Genomic DNA, 17,474 nt, shown 5'->3' with positions numbered 1-17,474 from the left:
TATGTTGGCAAAGGAGAAATGCTCACTAACAGGGATGTAAACAAATTTGTGCCCACAATTTAAGAGAAATAGCTATCTGCTACTACTGCTACTGCCTGTGTGTATAGAGCAGTTGCCCTATGATGTCATGTCCTGTGTGTCACTCTTCTGAACATTCTAGAACTCACTCACCCACCACATCAGATCAAAGATAAAAAATTATAATTTGCATCACAGCACTACAGTGTTCTGGACTCACACTAATCAACGGACTAGGTCACTTCACTAACTTTTAACAGTAATGGCTCTACTTATTTTGTGATGTGTACTTTACTGACATGTTTGAGGTCAATCTCTGAATCTTATCTGAGCACGTTAATATTTTGGCCTCCATCTTTCTCTCTTTCTCCCTCTGTGGCACAAGGCCGTCACCTGATTCTTTGCACTTAAAAAATATATATATTTATTTCAAACTCCCATCAATTGATTGAGTATTTTATTGAAAAGACAAAAAACAAAAGCAAAGCATGGTCTCAATTGCAACTAATATCCTTTGGATTGGATTTTATTAAACTGATCTTGTGTGATCAAGTGTGCCCATTTTATTCATTTGACAGTATTTTATTTTTCTGTATACATTTATATGCTATATAATTGCCTTGTTTGACAAGTTTCCACATCAGTTTCCCAAAGACTAGTCCGCTGTACCGAGTCTGATCCCATGTTCCAGAACATTAACATTCCAGAAGATTCCTGTGTCACAGCTGTGCTTACTAATCACCTCCCGTTCAAGTCGGTGTCCCACAACAGGACCTTAAAAACATCTGTACAGGTGACATCACAACACTGTCATCATAAACTTTACATGTTAGGTTTAGGTTCAGCAACAGGAGGGAGAGTGGTTTGCATTCCTGTTAAGGTTCCCAATAGGAGTGGTCCTTTTTAAGTCACATCGGTTTTTGCACCCCTTCGGGTTCGTGCGGTGGGGGTGTTGGTGGGGGAGATCTTTGTGGGCTATACTTGTCTCAAGTTGGTGGTCTGTTGATATCCCTCTGGTGGTGTGGGGCTGTGCTTTGGCAAAGTGGGTGGGGTTATATCATATACATCTCTTTTTGTACAGCAAAACTTTTTGTGGAAGGTACTACACAACGCACAGACCCCCTCGCGCACTCAAAGTTGTCGAGATATGTTGAGTTTCCTTGTAGGTGGGCTATTAGGCGGGGAAACTGTGAAGCCAGCTGTATAGCCTATTGCCTGTTTCTGTTTGTCTTTTATTAAAGAATGTGAAACAATGTCTGTTTGCTGCTTTTCATTAAATCATGCATAGCTGTTCTTTATATGACCTAAAATAAATGTGTTCATTTGGCAAAATATGATCTATAGGCTATAGCATAACGAATTTTGATCAGTTATCAAAATAGAACAGTCCATGTGTAGCGTGGTTCGTTCTGCGTTGTGTACTTTTAATTAAGACACTGCCACAACTGGAGGTCTGCTGGTTGGATTATTTTTATTTGCCCTGCACACGAAGAGACAACACACAATATGTTAGCCCTTGGTGCAGTCACAGCTCTCGGGCACCTTGCTAGTTGAAGGTCAGGCAAAAGAGAGTCCAGGTGCTGCGTGCACACATTCAGTGCCCAACAGCACACTATACAATACAAGTAAAATGATATACAAAATAAAAGACATACCTGCACACGAAGAAACAACACACAATATGTTAGCCCTTGGTGCAGTCACGGCTCTCGGGCACCTGCGTGAGCACATGGAAACTCACTCAAACACTGTCCCAAGTACTCACAAGTTACAATAGGTACCCTAATTAGCGAGCTCGGTGAAACTTGTTAACATAAATCTTTATATTGTCCACATTGTAACAAAACCTATAGTTGCGTAACAGCACTTTGTGTAACATTACCACAGTTTTATATTGACAAATTACGGAGCCAAGGACAACATACCTTGCTAGTTGAAAGTCAGGCAAAAGAGAACAATAAGACGGTACGTACGTACAGATAACCCGCGATGGACCAAACCAAGATATACAAAACTTTTACAATCAGGTGTATTTACAATATAGATATATATAAAAAAAATTGTACACCAAAAAATAACATTAGCTATGCAGCTGTAATTAAATAAAGAAAACACATTGAATTATTATTATTATTATTAACTTATTAACATCCCCTCTTGACCTGGCCTACTTGAACTGGTCCTTGTGTGCAACTTGGTGCATAATCTAGGGGAACAACATCACACTACTACATTCACCCCCACTGTTTTACACTAGATTATAAACACAAAACAAAACACATTACCTCGAAGGTAACAATGCAAAGAAAGAATAAAAAAACATTTCACACCCACAGGGCGACAGAGTAACCCAGTGTAGTCCCTTAATTCTAGACCCACAAATGGTTGATCAGCTGGAAAACTATCCCTTTAGGAAAAATAAGAGGTAGCTAATCCCTTATTCAACCGTATACAAAACATGCCAAATACATTTTATGCTGATGAACTACACACAAAATTACATGAATTGTCAAAAATATTAGACAAACCCACAAATCACTCTAAGACCCACTTAGATTACCACATACACAAAAAATAAAGAAAAGGTAGGCAATATCCTACCGTCACTGAGAAACCAAGAACTGTTTCATTTCCTGTGTAGAAATAGTTTGGATTAGCCTATTCACTGGCTTAATAAATCTACCTAGTCTAGTCCGAACACCCTCACCCAAAAACCTAGCAGGAATGTCACGGACAGCACTAACCGTGCTCAGAGGTCTAACCTCAGGTTGGGGAGTACTACAGATCGGCATATCCGGAGCCAGCACACTTTCAGTTACAGACTCAACACTAGTAGTGTCAGACGACTGATCCGAATCCTGGTAGATTGTCACAGACCACACAGACGAAGCATCTTCAACCAAGTTAACAACATCTGTCGCAGCACCATCCCCACTGAATGGAGTTTCGCTATCAGAACTCTTGTAGGCTTTGGGAATCTCTCTCTGGTCCACTTCTGCTGAGCACACCTCACTCAAGGGGACTTCATACGGTTGTTCCACTTCACTTCCATCAGCTGGGACTTCACCATCCTCTTGGAGTATCCTCCCAGAAGACTCAGGAAGGCTTGCTACCCATTGGACAGTCCTTGCGTCACTCCCATCCGTTTTGCTGGACGCTGCAGACATCTCAGAGATCACGTCACCACTCGATAGAGATCCATGACCCTCAGGTTCCTCCCAAGAAGGCAAAGGCAGAAAGTTGACTGGCATAATCAGGTTCCTATGCACAGTTTTTATGCGTCCAGTGGTAGGGTGTTGTATACGATATGTGTTCAGTGAGCTGTTCTTCGCAACAACAATGTACACCGCACTGTCCCAGCGATCAGCCAGTTTCTTCTTGCCCCTCTCTCCCTTGTTAGCAAGTAGAACTCTGTCTCCCTTCTCTACCGAATGACCCTTCGACCGTCTGTTGTAGACCTCGGCTTGTCTCTTTTGTTGCTTACTGGCATGCTGCTGGGCCAATGTCATGGCCTCTCTCAGATCCTCACCCAGAGACTGGACCTACTTACCCACATTTACCGTGTCCCCATTTTTTATACATATTTCCCTATCACACTTTCATCCTTCTACTAAATATACTTTCCTGCAACCCGCCTCACTCAATGTGGAACGGATTCTATTATTGACTTACCTTTTATTTCCAGTTGAAACTAGCTAGCCAGCTAACTAGCTACTTGCTATTAGCCACCGTTAGCGGTTTTCATTCAGAACATCGGATTTTCTGCCGGAATAACTGAATCACTTGACATTAACACTGGATCGCAACTAGCTAGACGCAACCGAATGGATGTTGCTGTTGGCTAATCACCAGTTAGCCTTGAGCTAGCCTCGAGCCAGGCCCATATCCTGGCTATCTACCTCTCTGTCTACCGGACGAGAGTAGCCAGCTAACTAGCTACTTGCTATTAGCCACCTTTAGCATTCTTTCAACATTGTCCGTGGCCTGCACTACCTACCAGCCAGCCCTAGCCTGGACTATTATCGACCAGTCTGCACTGTCTGCACAGCGCGTTATCGACCCAGAACACATCGGTTTTTCTGCCGGAATCACTGAATCACTGGACATTTAACACCGGATCATCGCAACTAGCTAGCTGCAATCAAATGGATGTTGTTGTTGGCTAATCAGCCTTGAGCTAGCCTCGAGTCAGGCCCATCTCCCGGCTATCTACCTCTCTGTCAACCGGACGGGACCTCCTAGAGTTGACACGGAGCCCCGCCGATCCATCACGACTGGTCTGCCGACGTAATCGTCTGTGGTTTCAACAGGCTTCCCGTTGCGATGACCACAAAGATCCATCTGCTTGCCCCGGCTCGCTAGCACACGCAAACAACAGCCATGCTTCCTGATAGCCTGTGCTGTAGCACCAATTCGAACTGCTCTCGGACTCACATATTGCTGATCACTGGACCTCATGATCACTCAGCTGCACAGCTGATGCCTGCTGGACTGTTCCTTTACACGGTACCGTGTCCTGTTTATCTGTTTAGCCTCAGCCCAAACTTGTCACTGTTTAGCTCAGCTGGTAGAGCACGGCGCTTGTAACGCCAAGGTAGTGGGTTCGATCCCCGGGACCACCCATACACAAAAATGTATGCACGCATGACTGTAAGTCGCTTTGGATAAAAGCGTCTGCTAAATGGCATATATATATATATATATATATATATATATATTACCAGTTGTTGTCTTAGCTCTCTCGAATAACACCTGTGATTGCTTTATGCCTTTCTCTCCCCATGTCAATATGCCTTGCCTATTGCTGTTCCAGTTAGTTCTTATTATACAATTTCACTGTAGAGCCCCAAGTCCCTCTCAAACTGCCTCAAATAGCTCCTTTGTTCCACCCCACATACACGCGGAGACCGGCTCAATCGGTGCCTCCAGTGATGCTATCTCTTTCATTGTTACCCAACACTTAGGTTTACCTTCACAGTACTCATATCCTCCCATATCCTTGTCTGTACATAATGCCCTGAATCTATTCTACAACGCCCGGAAATCTGCCCCCTTTATTCTCTGTACCCAACGCACTAGAAGACCAGTTCTTAAAGCCTTTAGCCGTATCCTTATTCTAGTCCTCCTCTGTTCCTCTAGTGATGTAGAGGTTAACCCAGGCCATGCAGCCCCCAGTATCACTCCTACTCCCCAGGAGCTATCATTTGTTGACTTCTGTAACCGTAAAAGCATTGGTTTTTTGCATGTTAACATCAGAAGCCTCCTCCCTAAATTTGAGTTATTCACTGCGTTAGCACACTCCGCCAACCCCGATGTTCTAGCAGTGTCTGAATCCTGGCTTAGGAAGGCCACCAAAAATTCAGAAATGTCCATCCCCAACTACAACATTTTCCATCTAGATAGAACTGCCAAAAGGGGTGGAGTTGCAATCTACTGTAGAGATAGCCTGCAGAGCTCTATCATACTGTCCAGGTCTGTGCCCAAACAGTTTGAGCTCCTACTTCTAAAAATCCACCTTTCCAGAAATAAGTCTCTCACTGTTGCCGCTTGCTACAGACCCCACTCAGCCCCCAGCTGTGCCCTAGACACCATATGTGAATTGATTTCCCCACATCTATCCTCAGAGATCGTACTGCTTGGTGACCTAAACTGGGATATGCTTAACACCCCGGCCATCCTACAATCCAAACTAGAGGCCCTCAATCTCACACAAATTATCAAGGAACCTACCAGGTACAACCCTAAATCCGTAAACATGAGCACCCTTATAGATATCATCTTGACTAACTTACCCTCTAAATACACCTCCGCTGTCTTCAACCAGGATCTCAGCGATCACTGCCTTATTGCCTGCGTCCGTAACGGGTCCGCGGTCAAACGACCACCTCTCATCACTGTCAAACACTCCCTAAAACACTTTAGCGAGCAGGCCATCTTAATTGACCTGGCCCAGGTATCCTGGATGGATATCGATCACATTCCGTCAGTAGAGGATGCCTAGTTGTTCTTTAAAAGTGCTTTCCTCTCAATCTTAAATAAGCATGCCCCATTCAAAAAATTCAGAACTAAGAACAGATATAGCCCATGGTTCTCCTCAGACTTGACTGTCCTTGACCAGCACAAAAACATCCTGTGGCGTACTGCATTAGCATCGAATAGCCCCCGCGATATGAAACTTTTCAGGGAAGTTAGGAACCAATATACACAAGCAGTTAGGAAAGCAAAGGCTAGCTTTTTCAAAAAGAAATTTGCATCCTGTAGCACTAACTCCAAAAAGTTTTGGGACACTGTAAAGTCCATGGAGAATAAGAGCACCTCCTCCCAGCTACCCACTGCACTGAGGCTAGGAAACACTATCACCACCGATAAATCTACAATAATCGAGAATTTCAACAAGCATTTTGCTACGGCTGGCCATGCTTTCCACCTGGCTACCACTACCCCGGTCACCAGCTCTGCACCCTCCGCTGCAACTTGCCCATGCCCCCCCGCTTCTCCTTCACACAAATTCAGACAGCTGATGTTCTGAAAGAGCTGCAAAATCTGGACCCCTACAAATCATCTGGGCTAGATAATCTGGACCCTTTCTTTCTAAAATTAGCTGCAGAAATTGTCACAACCCCTATTACTACCCTGTTCAACCTCTCAGAGAGCCCCAGAGATTGGAAAGCTGCCGCGGTCATCCCCCTCTTCAAAGGGGGTGACACTCTAGATCCAAACTGTTACAGACCTATATCCATCCTGCCCTGCCTTTCGAACGTTTTTGAAAGCCAACTTAACAAACATATCACCGACCATTTCGAATCACACCGTACCTTCTCCGCTATGCAATCCGGTTTGCGAGCTGGTCATGGGTGCACCTCAGCCACGCTCAAGGTCCTAAACGATATGATAACCGCGATCGATAATAGACAGTACTGTGCAGCCGTCTTCATCGACCTGGCCAAGGCTTTCGACTCTGTCAACCACCGCATTCTTATTGGCAGACTAAATAGCCTTGGTTTCTCAAATGACTGCCTCGCCTGGTTCACCAACTACTTCTCAGATAGAGTTCAATATGTCAAATCGGAGGGCCTGTTGTCTGGACCTATGGCAGTCTCTATGGGGGTGCCACAGGGTTCAAATCTTGGGCCGACTCTTTTCTCTGTGTATATCAATGATGTCGCTCTTGCTGCTGGTGATTCTCAGATCCACCTCTACGCAGACGACACCATTTTGGATACATCTGGCCCTTCATTGGACACTGTGTTAACAAACCTCCAAACGAGCTTCAATGCCATACAACACTCCTTCCGTAGCCTCCAACTGCTCTTAAACACAAGTAAAACTAAATGCATGTTCTTCAATCGAACGCTGCTGGCACCCACCCACCCGACTAGAATCACTACTCTCGACGGGTCTGACTTAGAGTATGTGGACAACTACAAAAACCTAGGTGTCTGCTTAGACTGTAAACTCTCCTTCCAGACTCACATTAAGCATCTCCAATCCAAATTAAATCTAGAATCGGCTTCCTATTTCGCAACAAAGCCTCCTTCACTCATGCTGCCAAACATGCCCTCGTAAAACTTACTATCCTACCGATCCTTGACTTCGGCGATGTCATTTACAAAATAGCCTCCAACACTCTACTCAGCAAATTGGATGTAGTCTATCACAGTGCCATCCGTTTTGTCACCAAAGCCCCATATACTACCCACCACTGTGACCTGTACGCTCTTGTTGGCTGGTCCTCACTACATATTCGTCGCCAAACCCACTGGCTCCAGGCCATCTATAAATCACTGCTAGGCAAATCCCCTCCTTATCTTAGCTCATTGGTCACCATAGCAACACCCACCCATAGTATGCGCTACAGCAGGTATATCTCACTGGTCATCCCCAAAGCCAACACCTCCTTTGGCCGCCATTCCTTCCAGTTCTCTGCTGCCAATGACTGGAAAGAACTGCAAAAATCTCTGAAGCTGGAGACTCTTATTTCCCTCACTAACTTTAAGCATCAGTTGTCAGAGCACCTTACCGATCACTGCACCTGTACACAGCCCATCTGAAATTAGCCCACCCAACTACCTCATCCCCATATTGTTATTTATTTTGCTCATTTGCACCCCAGTATCTCTATTTGCACATCATCTCTTATCATTCCAGTGTTAATACTAATTGTAATTATTTTGCACTATGGCCTATTTATTGCCTTACCTCCATAACTTGCTACATTTGCACACACTGTATATATATTTTCTGTTCTATTTTTGACTTTCTGTTTTGTTTTACCCCATATGTAACTCTGTGTTGTTGTTTTTATCGCACTGCTTTGCTTTATCTTGGCCAGGTCGCAGTTGTAAATGAGAACTTGTTCTCAACTGGCTTACCTGGTTAAATAAATGTGAAATAAAATAAATAAAAATAAAAGGTTTTCCTCTAGGATTTTGCCTGTACTTACAGTAGCTCTATTCCATTTATTTGTATCCCCCCCAAAAATCCCTAGTTCTTGCAGATGACAAGCACACCCATAACATGATGCAGCCACCATCATGCTTGAAAATATGAAAAGTGGTACTCAGTGATGTGTTGGAATTGCCCCAAATATAACTTTATGTTCAAGACATAAAGTTAATTTCTTTGCCACATTTTTTTTGCAGTTTTACTTTAGTGCCTTATTGCAAACAGGATGCAAGTTACCAAGGAATATTTTTTATTCTGTACAGGCTTCCTTCGTTTCACTTTGTCATTTAGGTTAGTGATATGAGGTTTTTATAGTGTTATGTCATGTCATAGCATCGTGGGGACCAGGTTAGAGTTACTAGATAATTGGCTTGGTGCCACAGAGTCTACATTCTGTTATGTCAGAGGAGATTACTGATGTTTATGATAGCATGATTGATGGACAGGATATACTGACTTGGGGTAAAGAGTAATAACATCAAAGAATGGGAGTGCTCATGATGATTACCAGATGTTCGTGGAGAGACTTGTAACAGAGTGTATACAGTCGTGGTCAAAAGTTTTGAGAATGACAAAAATAGTCTGCTGCCTCAGTTTTGATGATGGCAATTTGCATATAATCCAGAATGTCATGTAGAGTGATCAGATGAATTGCAATTAATTGCAAAGTCGCTCTTTGCCATGAAAATGAACTTAATCACAAACAAAAAAATGCCACTGCATTTCAGCCCTGCCACAAAAGGACCAGCTGCCATCATGTCAGTGATTCTCAGGTTAACACAGGTGAGAGTGTTGACGAAGACAAGGCCTGAGATCACTCTGTCATGCTAATTCAGTTAGAATAACAGACTGGAAGCTTTAAAAGGAGGGTGGTGCTTGAAATCACTGTTCTTCCTCTGTTAACCATGGTTACCTGCAAGGAAACACATGCCGTCATCATTGCTTTGCACAAAAAGGGCTTCACAGGCAAGGATATTGCTGCTAGTAAGATTGCACCTAAATCAACCATTTATCGGATCATCAAGAACTTCAAGGAGAGAGGTTCAATTGTTGTGAAGAAGGCCTCAGGGCGCCCAAGAAAGTCCAGCAAGCGCCAGGACCGTCTCCTAAAGTTGATTCAGCTGCGGTATCGGGGCACCACCAGTGCAGAGCTTGCTCAGGAATGGCAGCAGGCAGGTGTGAGTGCATCTGCACACACAGTGAGGCGAAGACTTTTGGAGGATGGCCTGGTATCAAGAAGGGCAGCAAAGAATCCAGAAGGCGAGGTCAGTACAGGTGCATCAAAGCTGGGACAGAGACTGAAAAACAGCTTCTCTCTCAAGACCATCAGACTGTTAAACAGCCATCACTACCACATTAGAGGCTGCTGCCTATAGACTTATAGAAATCACTGGCCACTTTAAGAAATGGAACACCATCCACTTTAATAATGTTTACATATCTTGCATTACTCATCTCATATGTGTATATACTGAATTCTACTGTATCTTAGTCCATGCCGCTCTAACATCGCTTGTCCATATGTATATGTTCTTAATTAATTCCTTACTTAGATGTGTATATTGGGTATATCGGAGCTAGAAGCACATGCATTTCGCTACACCCCAATAACATCTGCTAAACACGTGTATGTGACCAATAGAATTTGATTTGCTTGTGGTTCTTGGCCCACGCAAGTCTCTTCTTATTGGTGTCCTTTAGTAGTGGTTTCTTTGCAGCAATTTGACCATGAAGGCCTGATAGACGCAGTCTCTACTGAACAGTTTGTTGAGATGTGTCTGTTGAACTCTGTAGCATTTATTTGTGCGGCAATTTCTGAGGCTGGTAACTAATGAACTTATCCTCCGCAGCAGAGATAACTCTGGGTCTTCCTTACCTGTGGCAGTCCTCATGAGAGCCAGTTTCATCACAGCGCTAGATGTTTTGACTGCACTTGAAGACACTGTCAAAGTACTTGAAATGTTCCGGATTGACTGACCTTCATGTCTGAAAGTAATGATGGACTGTCGTTTCTCACACCTGTTAATTGAAATGCATTCCAGGTGTCTACCTCATGAAGCTGGTTGAGAGAATGCAAAGCTGTCATCAAGGCAAAGGGTGGCTACTTTGAAGAATCTCAAATATATTTGGATTTGTTTAACACTTTTTTGGTTACTACATGATTCCATAGTGTTGATGTCTTCACTATTATTCACAGATTCTGCAACATCCTCATTGACATGTACCACCCCCAAACTAAGACCTCAGTTCTAAAACCCAGTAAACAAGTTACCATGGACTAGGACCCATTAGATTCTAAAAACCAAGTAGGATGCTACTAGCATACATTGACCTACACAGCAGATATCAATACCAACGTCAAATGGTAATTAAAAAATCTAGCATTTAACCTGTTTATACCCAAAGGGGTCATTGTAATAATGCTGATGCAAAAGCATGTTTATAATCATGCAATAATGTACACATCAACCCAGTTACTCAAGTCAGGTAACTGACCTCATGTCAAAGTATGAACCTACAAAAACACTGACACAAGTATTAGAGTCAAAGTTTAATTTAGAGGCAAAACAAGCAAATGCAGAGCCACACACCCTCGACTACAGTACCCATGAACTCTTGCATGACTCCTAAGCACAATGTCCCGCTTCAGATTTCCATGTTTGTGGCCAATAAATCCCAGTTGCAGAGGTGAATGGTTCCTCAATAGCATGGTCAGTAACAGAAGGCTGTTGGTCTACAGACTTTCCCACTTGTGCTGGAGACCTCAAGAGCGGAGGAGATCGTACCATACCCACTTGTTTACTTTTTGATAGTAGAGTCGTCGTCAGGCGAGCCGGTAGCGGCACCAGTAGAGTCGTCGTCAGGCGAGCCGGTAGCGGCACCAGTAGAGTCGTCGTCAGGCGAGCCGGTAGCGGCACCAGTAGAGTCGTCATTGGTCTCCAAATACTCTGCATTACAGACCAAAACAGTTGGGCATTCTACAGGAGCATATCTGTGCTACAGTTCCATTTGATTGTGTCGCAACATTGCACACCACTCAACTCAGCACAGTTGTAAGAGTATGTTTTAGGCCTTACCTTCTCTGGCTTGTTTAGAGTCAGACACTATGGACCGGAGCAAGGCCAGGGCATGTGAAATGGAGACGTCATTTGACGCTAGCTCTGAGAAATATCGGTACACAAGCAAGTTATTACAACAGCAAAGGTTGACAATTCCTGGCTAAACATTATGAAACTAAAGGGATCCTCTGGTCTCTAAACAGTCAATATTTGACTAAAGCCAATTAAGACCAAAGAGTAACGCAAACACCACCATATACAGAGACAAAGAACATTGCTACAAGGGATGGGATAAAACGTGGGGGAAAGAACACTTACCTCCAAATCTCCTCTGTAGAGAGACTCGATCTTGCTTCTTGGACTTTCCAACAGGGGAACAACAAACTGAGGAGAGAGTTGACAGAAGAGAAGCTCACAAAACAGTAGTCACATTTTAATCCAATTTACAAAGTTAAGCATAGTTCCCAAACAAAGCCCTTCAATCCAAATAAAACATTAGTCAACCAACCATTGAAGACCCCAACAGTCAGCACAAAGAGCAGCAATCCTCTCAGAGCTCCCATGATAACAACAACAGTCTTGCTATCAATAAGTAATGTCTTCCCATGGCCTGTAAAAGGCTTATATAGGCCACTAATGACCCTTTACCTGACTCCCACCTGAAGCCAAACAAGACTTAACGATCAATTAACAAGCTTGATTGAGGTGTAACGTTCAGATAGAAATAGATCATGTAGAACAGATGTTTCTTCTTTGGAGGGCAGGCAATCCTTTCTACTCTATATATTGCATTTCTATCTGCAATGTTTTACCCTTCTGGTCTCAGATCAGCAGTAGAAAGAAGTAGGCCTAATGATTTTAGGTATATTCTTCAAAGATATTAGGGGGAAATAAACACTGTACTCAAATCCACTTGTTATTATGCTCCTGGGAAATAGGTAGACCTACACCATATACTCATTCACAGTTTTACAGCTGTGTTATATTCCTTTATTTACATAGATCACATATATAAATATATATGTTAGCTGCAAGTCGTTTTGGGAAAAAATCCCCATATTTTATTATTTTTAACATAAATCATAAATGTCATATTTTCCTCCTTTGCTCTGTAGGAGTCTCGGCTGGTGGAGGTCCCTCGTATGAAGGACATTCAAGTGGATGTGACCCCAAAACTGCAGGAGAGGCTCAGCGGGGTGACAGACATCCTGTCACGGATCTCCAAGCTAGTGTCTGAGAACATGTGTGTTGTTTTTATGGATAGTCATCTCCAATCTTTTAAAATGTCTGTCTCTGTGTTTCTCCCCCGATCGCCCTCCTCTTCCCCATCCCCCACCCCCTCTCTTCCCTAGGTTCTCCCCAGGATAAGTGCACCATCCTGGCTGTGGTCCCCAGTCCTGCTGCTTCATGTCACTTAGCTGGGAATAGGGTCCCAGCGAATGTATGTGGTCGTTCCTTACTTTAACATAAAACTCTCATAGATATTACCACAGTAAGTGTAAATAATAACAATTTATTCTGGGCTCTATAATTAGTAACCTGAATGATGTTCAAAATAAATCCTAAGTGTATCCTAAGACATTACAATAATGTATCGCTGTTTTAACCATAATATCTATTTAAGACAGTTATCTCGCAATTGTACAAGCAATAGCATTCATGCTGAAAATAGTTTCAACATCTTTAGTTACTCATATATACTAACAATTTACTTAAATCACTCAGTCATCTTATAAATCATAACCAAAACCAAATTACTTATCTCAACCAAATTTTGAATGACAATTCTTAGTGATTCACATTGGTCCTATCACTCAAAATTAAAACCCTCAACTTTATCACACATTACAACTGTCAGAATGTACAATTATATTAACATACCGTATATATATATCCATAATTCTATTATGACCTTCCTCATCCTGAGAATAACTACAGATAATTATCTCAATTCATTCTTAGTACTATTAATTTAGCAGTGTATATACAGTTGATGTCGGAAGTTTACATACACCTTCGCCAAATACATTTAAACTCAGTTTTTCACAATTCATGACATTTAATCCTGGTAAAAATTCCCTGTCTTAGGTCAGTGTCACACCCTGGCTCTGGGACTCTATATGTTGAGCCAGGGTGTGGATAGTCTATATGTTGTATTTCTGTGTTGGCCAGAGTGGTTCCCAATCAGAGGCAACGAGTGTCAGCTGTGGCGGGTTGTCTCTGATTGGGAGCCATATTTATAGAGGCTATTTTCCCACAAATGTTGTGGGATCTTGTTTCAAGTCTGTTTATGGTCGACTGTGAACTGTCACGCATCGTTTGTGGTTTTGATCGTGTCTCGAATTAAAAAGTATGTTTGCCTGCAACGCTGTGCCTTGGTCCTCATCTTTGGTAGACGATCGTGACAGTCAGTTAGGATCACCACTTTATTTTAAGAATGTGAAATGTCAGAATAATACTATAGAGAATGATTTATTTCAGCTTTTATTTCTTTAAATACATTCCCAGTGGGTCAGAAGTTTACATACACTCAATTAGTATTTGGTTGCATTGCCTTTAAATTGTTTAACTTGGGTCAAATGTTTCGGGTAGCCTTCCACAAGCTTCCCACAATAAGTTGGGTGAATTTTGGCCCATTCCTCCTGACAGAGCTGGTGTAACTGAGTCAGGTTTGCAGGCCTCCTTGCTCGCACACGCTTTTTCAGTTCTGCCCACACATTTTCTATAGGGCTTTGTGATGGCCACGCCAATACCTTGACTTTGTTGTCCTTAAGCCATTTTGCAACAACTTTGGAAGTATGCTTGGGGTCATTGTCCATTTGGAAGACCCATTTGCGACCAAGCTTTAACTTCCTGACTCATGTCTTGATGTTGCTTCAATATATCCACATAATTTTCCTTCCTCATGATGCCATCTATTTTGTGAAGTGCACCAGTCTCTCCTGCAGCAAAGCACCCCCACAGCATGATGCTGCCACCCCTGTGCTTCACGGTTGGGATGGGGTTCTTCGGCTTGCAAGCTATCCACTTTTCCCTCCAAACATAACGATGGTCATTATGGCCAAACAGTTCTATTTTTGTTTCATCAGACCAGAGGACATTTCTCCAAAAAGTACAATCTTTGTCCCCATGTGCAGTTGCAAACCATAGTCTGGCTTTTTTATGGCGGTTTTGGAGCAGTGGCTTCTTCCTTGCTGAGCGGCCTTTCAGGTTATGTTGATATAGGACTCGTTTTATTGTGGATAAAGATACTTTTGTACCTGTTTCCTCCAGCATCTTCACAAGGTCCTTTGCTGTTGTTCTGGAATTGATTTGCACTTTTCGCACCAAAGTATGTTCATCTCTAGGAGACAAACACGTCTCCTTCCTGAGCGGTATGACGGCTGCGTGGTCCCATGGTGTTTATACTTGCGTACTGTTGTTTGTACAGATGAACGTGGTACCTTCAGGCGTTTGGAAATTGCTCCCAAGGATCAACAAAGACTTGTAGTGGTCTTCCATTTTCTTCCTGAGGTCTTGGCTGATTTCTTTTGATTTTCCCATGATGTCAAGCAAAGAGGCACTGAGTTCAAATCAAATCAAATCAAATTTTATTGGTCACATGCGCCGAATACAACAGGTGCAGACATTACAGTGAAATGCTTACTTACAGCCCTTAACCAACAGTGCATTTATTTTAAACAAAAAAAGTAAGAATAAAACAACAACAAAAAAAGTGTTGAGAAAAAAAGAGCAGAAGTCAAATAAAGTGACAGTAGGGAGGCTATATATACAGTAAAATAAAGTGACAGTAGGGAGGCTATATATACAGGGGGGTACCGTTGCAGAGTCAATGTGTGGGGGTACCGGCTAGTTGAGGTAGTTGAGGTAATATGTACATGTGGGTAGAGTTAAAGTGACTATGCATAAATACTTAACAGAGTAGCAGCAGCGTAAAAAGGATGGGGTGGGGGGGCAGTGCAAATAGTCCGGGTAGCCATGATTAGCTGTTCAGGAGTCTTATGGCTTGGGGGTAGAAGCTGTTGAGAAGTCTTTTGGACCTAGACTTGGCACTCCGGTACCGCTTGCCGTGCGGTAGCAGAGAGAACAGTCTATGACTAGGGTGGCTGGAGTCTTTGACAATTTTGAGGGCCTTCCTCTGACACCGCCTGGTATAGAGGTCCTGGATGGCAGGGAGCTTTGCCCCAGTGATGTACTGGGCCGTACGCACTACCCTCTGTAGTGCCTTGCGGTCAGAGGCCAAGCAGTTGCCATACCAGGCGGTGATGCAACCAGTCAGGATGCTCTCGATGGTGCAGCTGTAGAATTTTTTGAGGATCTGAGGACCCGTGCCAAATCTTTTTAGTCTCCTGAGGGGGAATAGGCTTTGTCGTGCCCTCTTCACGACTGTCTTGGTGTGTTTGGACCATGATAGTTCGTTGGTGATGTGGACACCAAGGAACTTGAAGCTCTCAACCTGTTCCACTACAGCCCCGTCGATGAGAATGGGGGCGTGCTCAGTCCTCTTTTTTTTCCTGTAGTCCACAATCATCTCCTTTGTCTTGGTCACGTTGAGGGAGAGGTTGTTGTCCTGGCACCACACGGCCAGATCTCTGACCTCCTCCCTATAGGCTGTCTCATCGTTGTCGGTGATCAGGCCTACCACTGTTGTGTCATCGGCAAACTTAATGATGGTGTTGGAGTCGTGCCTGGCCATGCAGTCATGGGTGAACAGAGAGTACAGGAGGGGACTGAGCACGCACCCCTGAGGGGCCCCCGTGTTGAGGATCAGTGTGGCAGATGTGTTGTTACCTACCCTTACCACCTGGGGGCGGCCCGTCAGGAAGTCCAGGATCCAGTTGCAGAGGGAGGTGTTTAGTCCCAGGATCCTTAGCTTATTGATGAGCTTAGAGGGCACTATGGTGTTGAATGCTGAGCTGTAGTCAATGAATAGCATTCTCACGTAGGTGTTCCTCTTGTCCAGGTGGGAAAGGGCAGTGTGGAGTGCGATAGAGATTGCATCATCTGTGGATCTGTTGGGGCGGTATGCAAATTGGAGTGGGTCTAGGGTTTCTGGGATTATGCTGTTGATGTGAGCCATGACCAGTCTTTCAAAGCACTTCATGGCTACAGACGTCAGTGCTACGGGTCGGTAGTCATTTAGGCAGGTTATCTTAGAGTTCTTGGGCACGGGGACTATGGTGGTCTGCTTGAAACATGTTGGTATTACAGACTCAGTCAGGGACATGTTGAAAATGTCAGTGAAGACACTTGCCAGTTGGTCAGCACATGCTCGGAGTACACGTCCTGGTAATCCGTCTGGCCCTGCGGCCTTGTGAATGTTGACCTGCTTAAAAGTCTTACTCACATCGGCTACGGAGAGCGTGATCACATAGTCGTCCGGAACAGCTGGTGCTCTCATGCATGCTTCAGTGTTGCTTGCCTCGAAGCGAGCATAGAAGTGGTTTAGCTCGTCTGGTAGGCTTGTGTCACTGGGCAGCTCGCGGCTGTGCTTCCCTTTGTAGTCTGTAATAGTTTTCAAGCCCTGCCACATCCGACGAGCGTCAGAGCCAGTGTAGTATGATTCAATCTTAGACCTGTATTGACTCTTTGCCTGTTTGATGGTTCGTCGGAGGTCATAGCGGGATTTCTTATAAGCGTCCGGGTTAGAGTCCCGTTCCTTGAAAGCGGCAGCTCTACCCTTTAGCTCAGTGCGGATGTTTCCTGTAATCCATGGCTTCTGGTTGGGGTATGTACGTACGGTCACTGTGGGGACGACATCATCGATGCACTTATTGATGAAGCCAGTGACTGATGTGGTGTACTCCTCAATGCTGTCTGAAGAATCCCGGAACATGTTCCAGTCTGTGCTAGCAAAACAGTCCTGTAGCTTAGCATCTGCGTCATCTGACCACTTTTTTATTAACCGAATCACTGGTGCTTCCTGCTTCAGTTTTTGCTTATAAGCAGGAA

Source organism: Coregonus lavaretus, assembly GCF_964263955.1.
Source record: "Coregonus lavaretus genome assembly, chromosome: 25".
NCBI lineage: Eukaryota > Metazoa > Chordata > Actinopteri > Salmoniformes > Salmonidae > Coregonus > Coregonus lavaretus.
The sequence above is the reverse complement of the archived record's forward strand: the minus strand, read 5'-3'. Positions refer to the sequence as shown.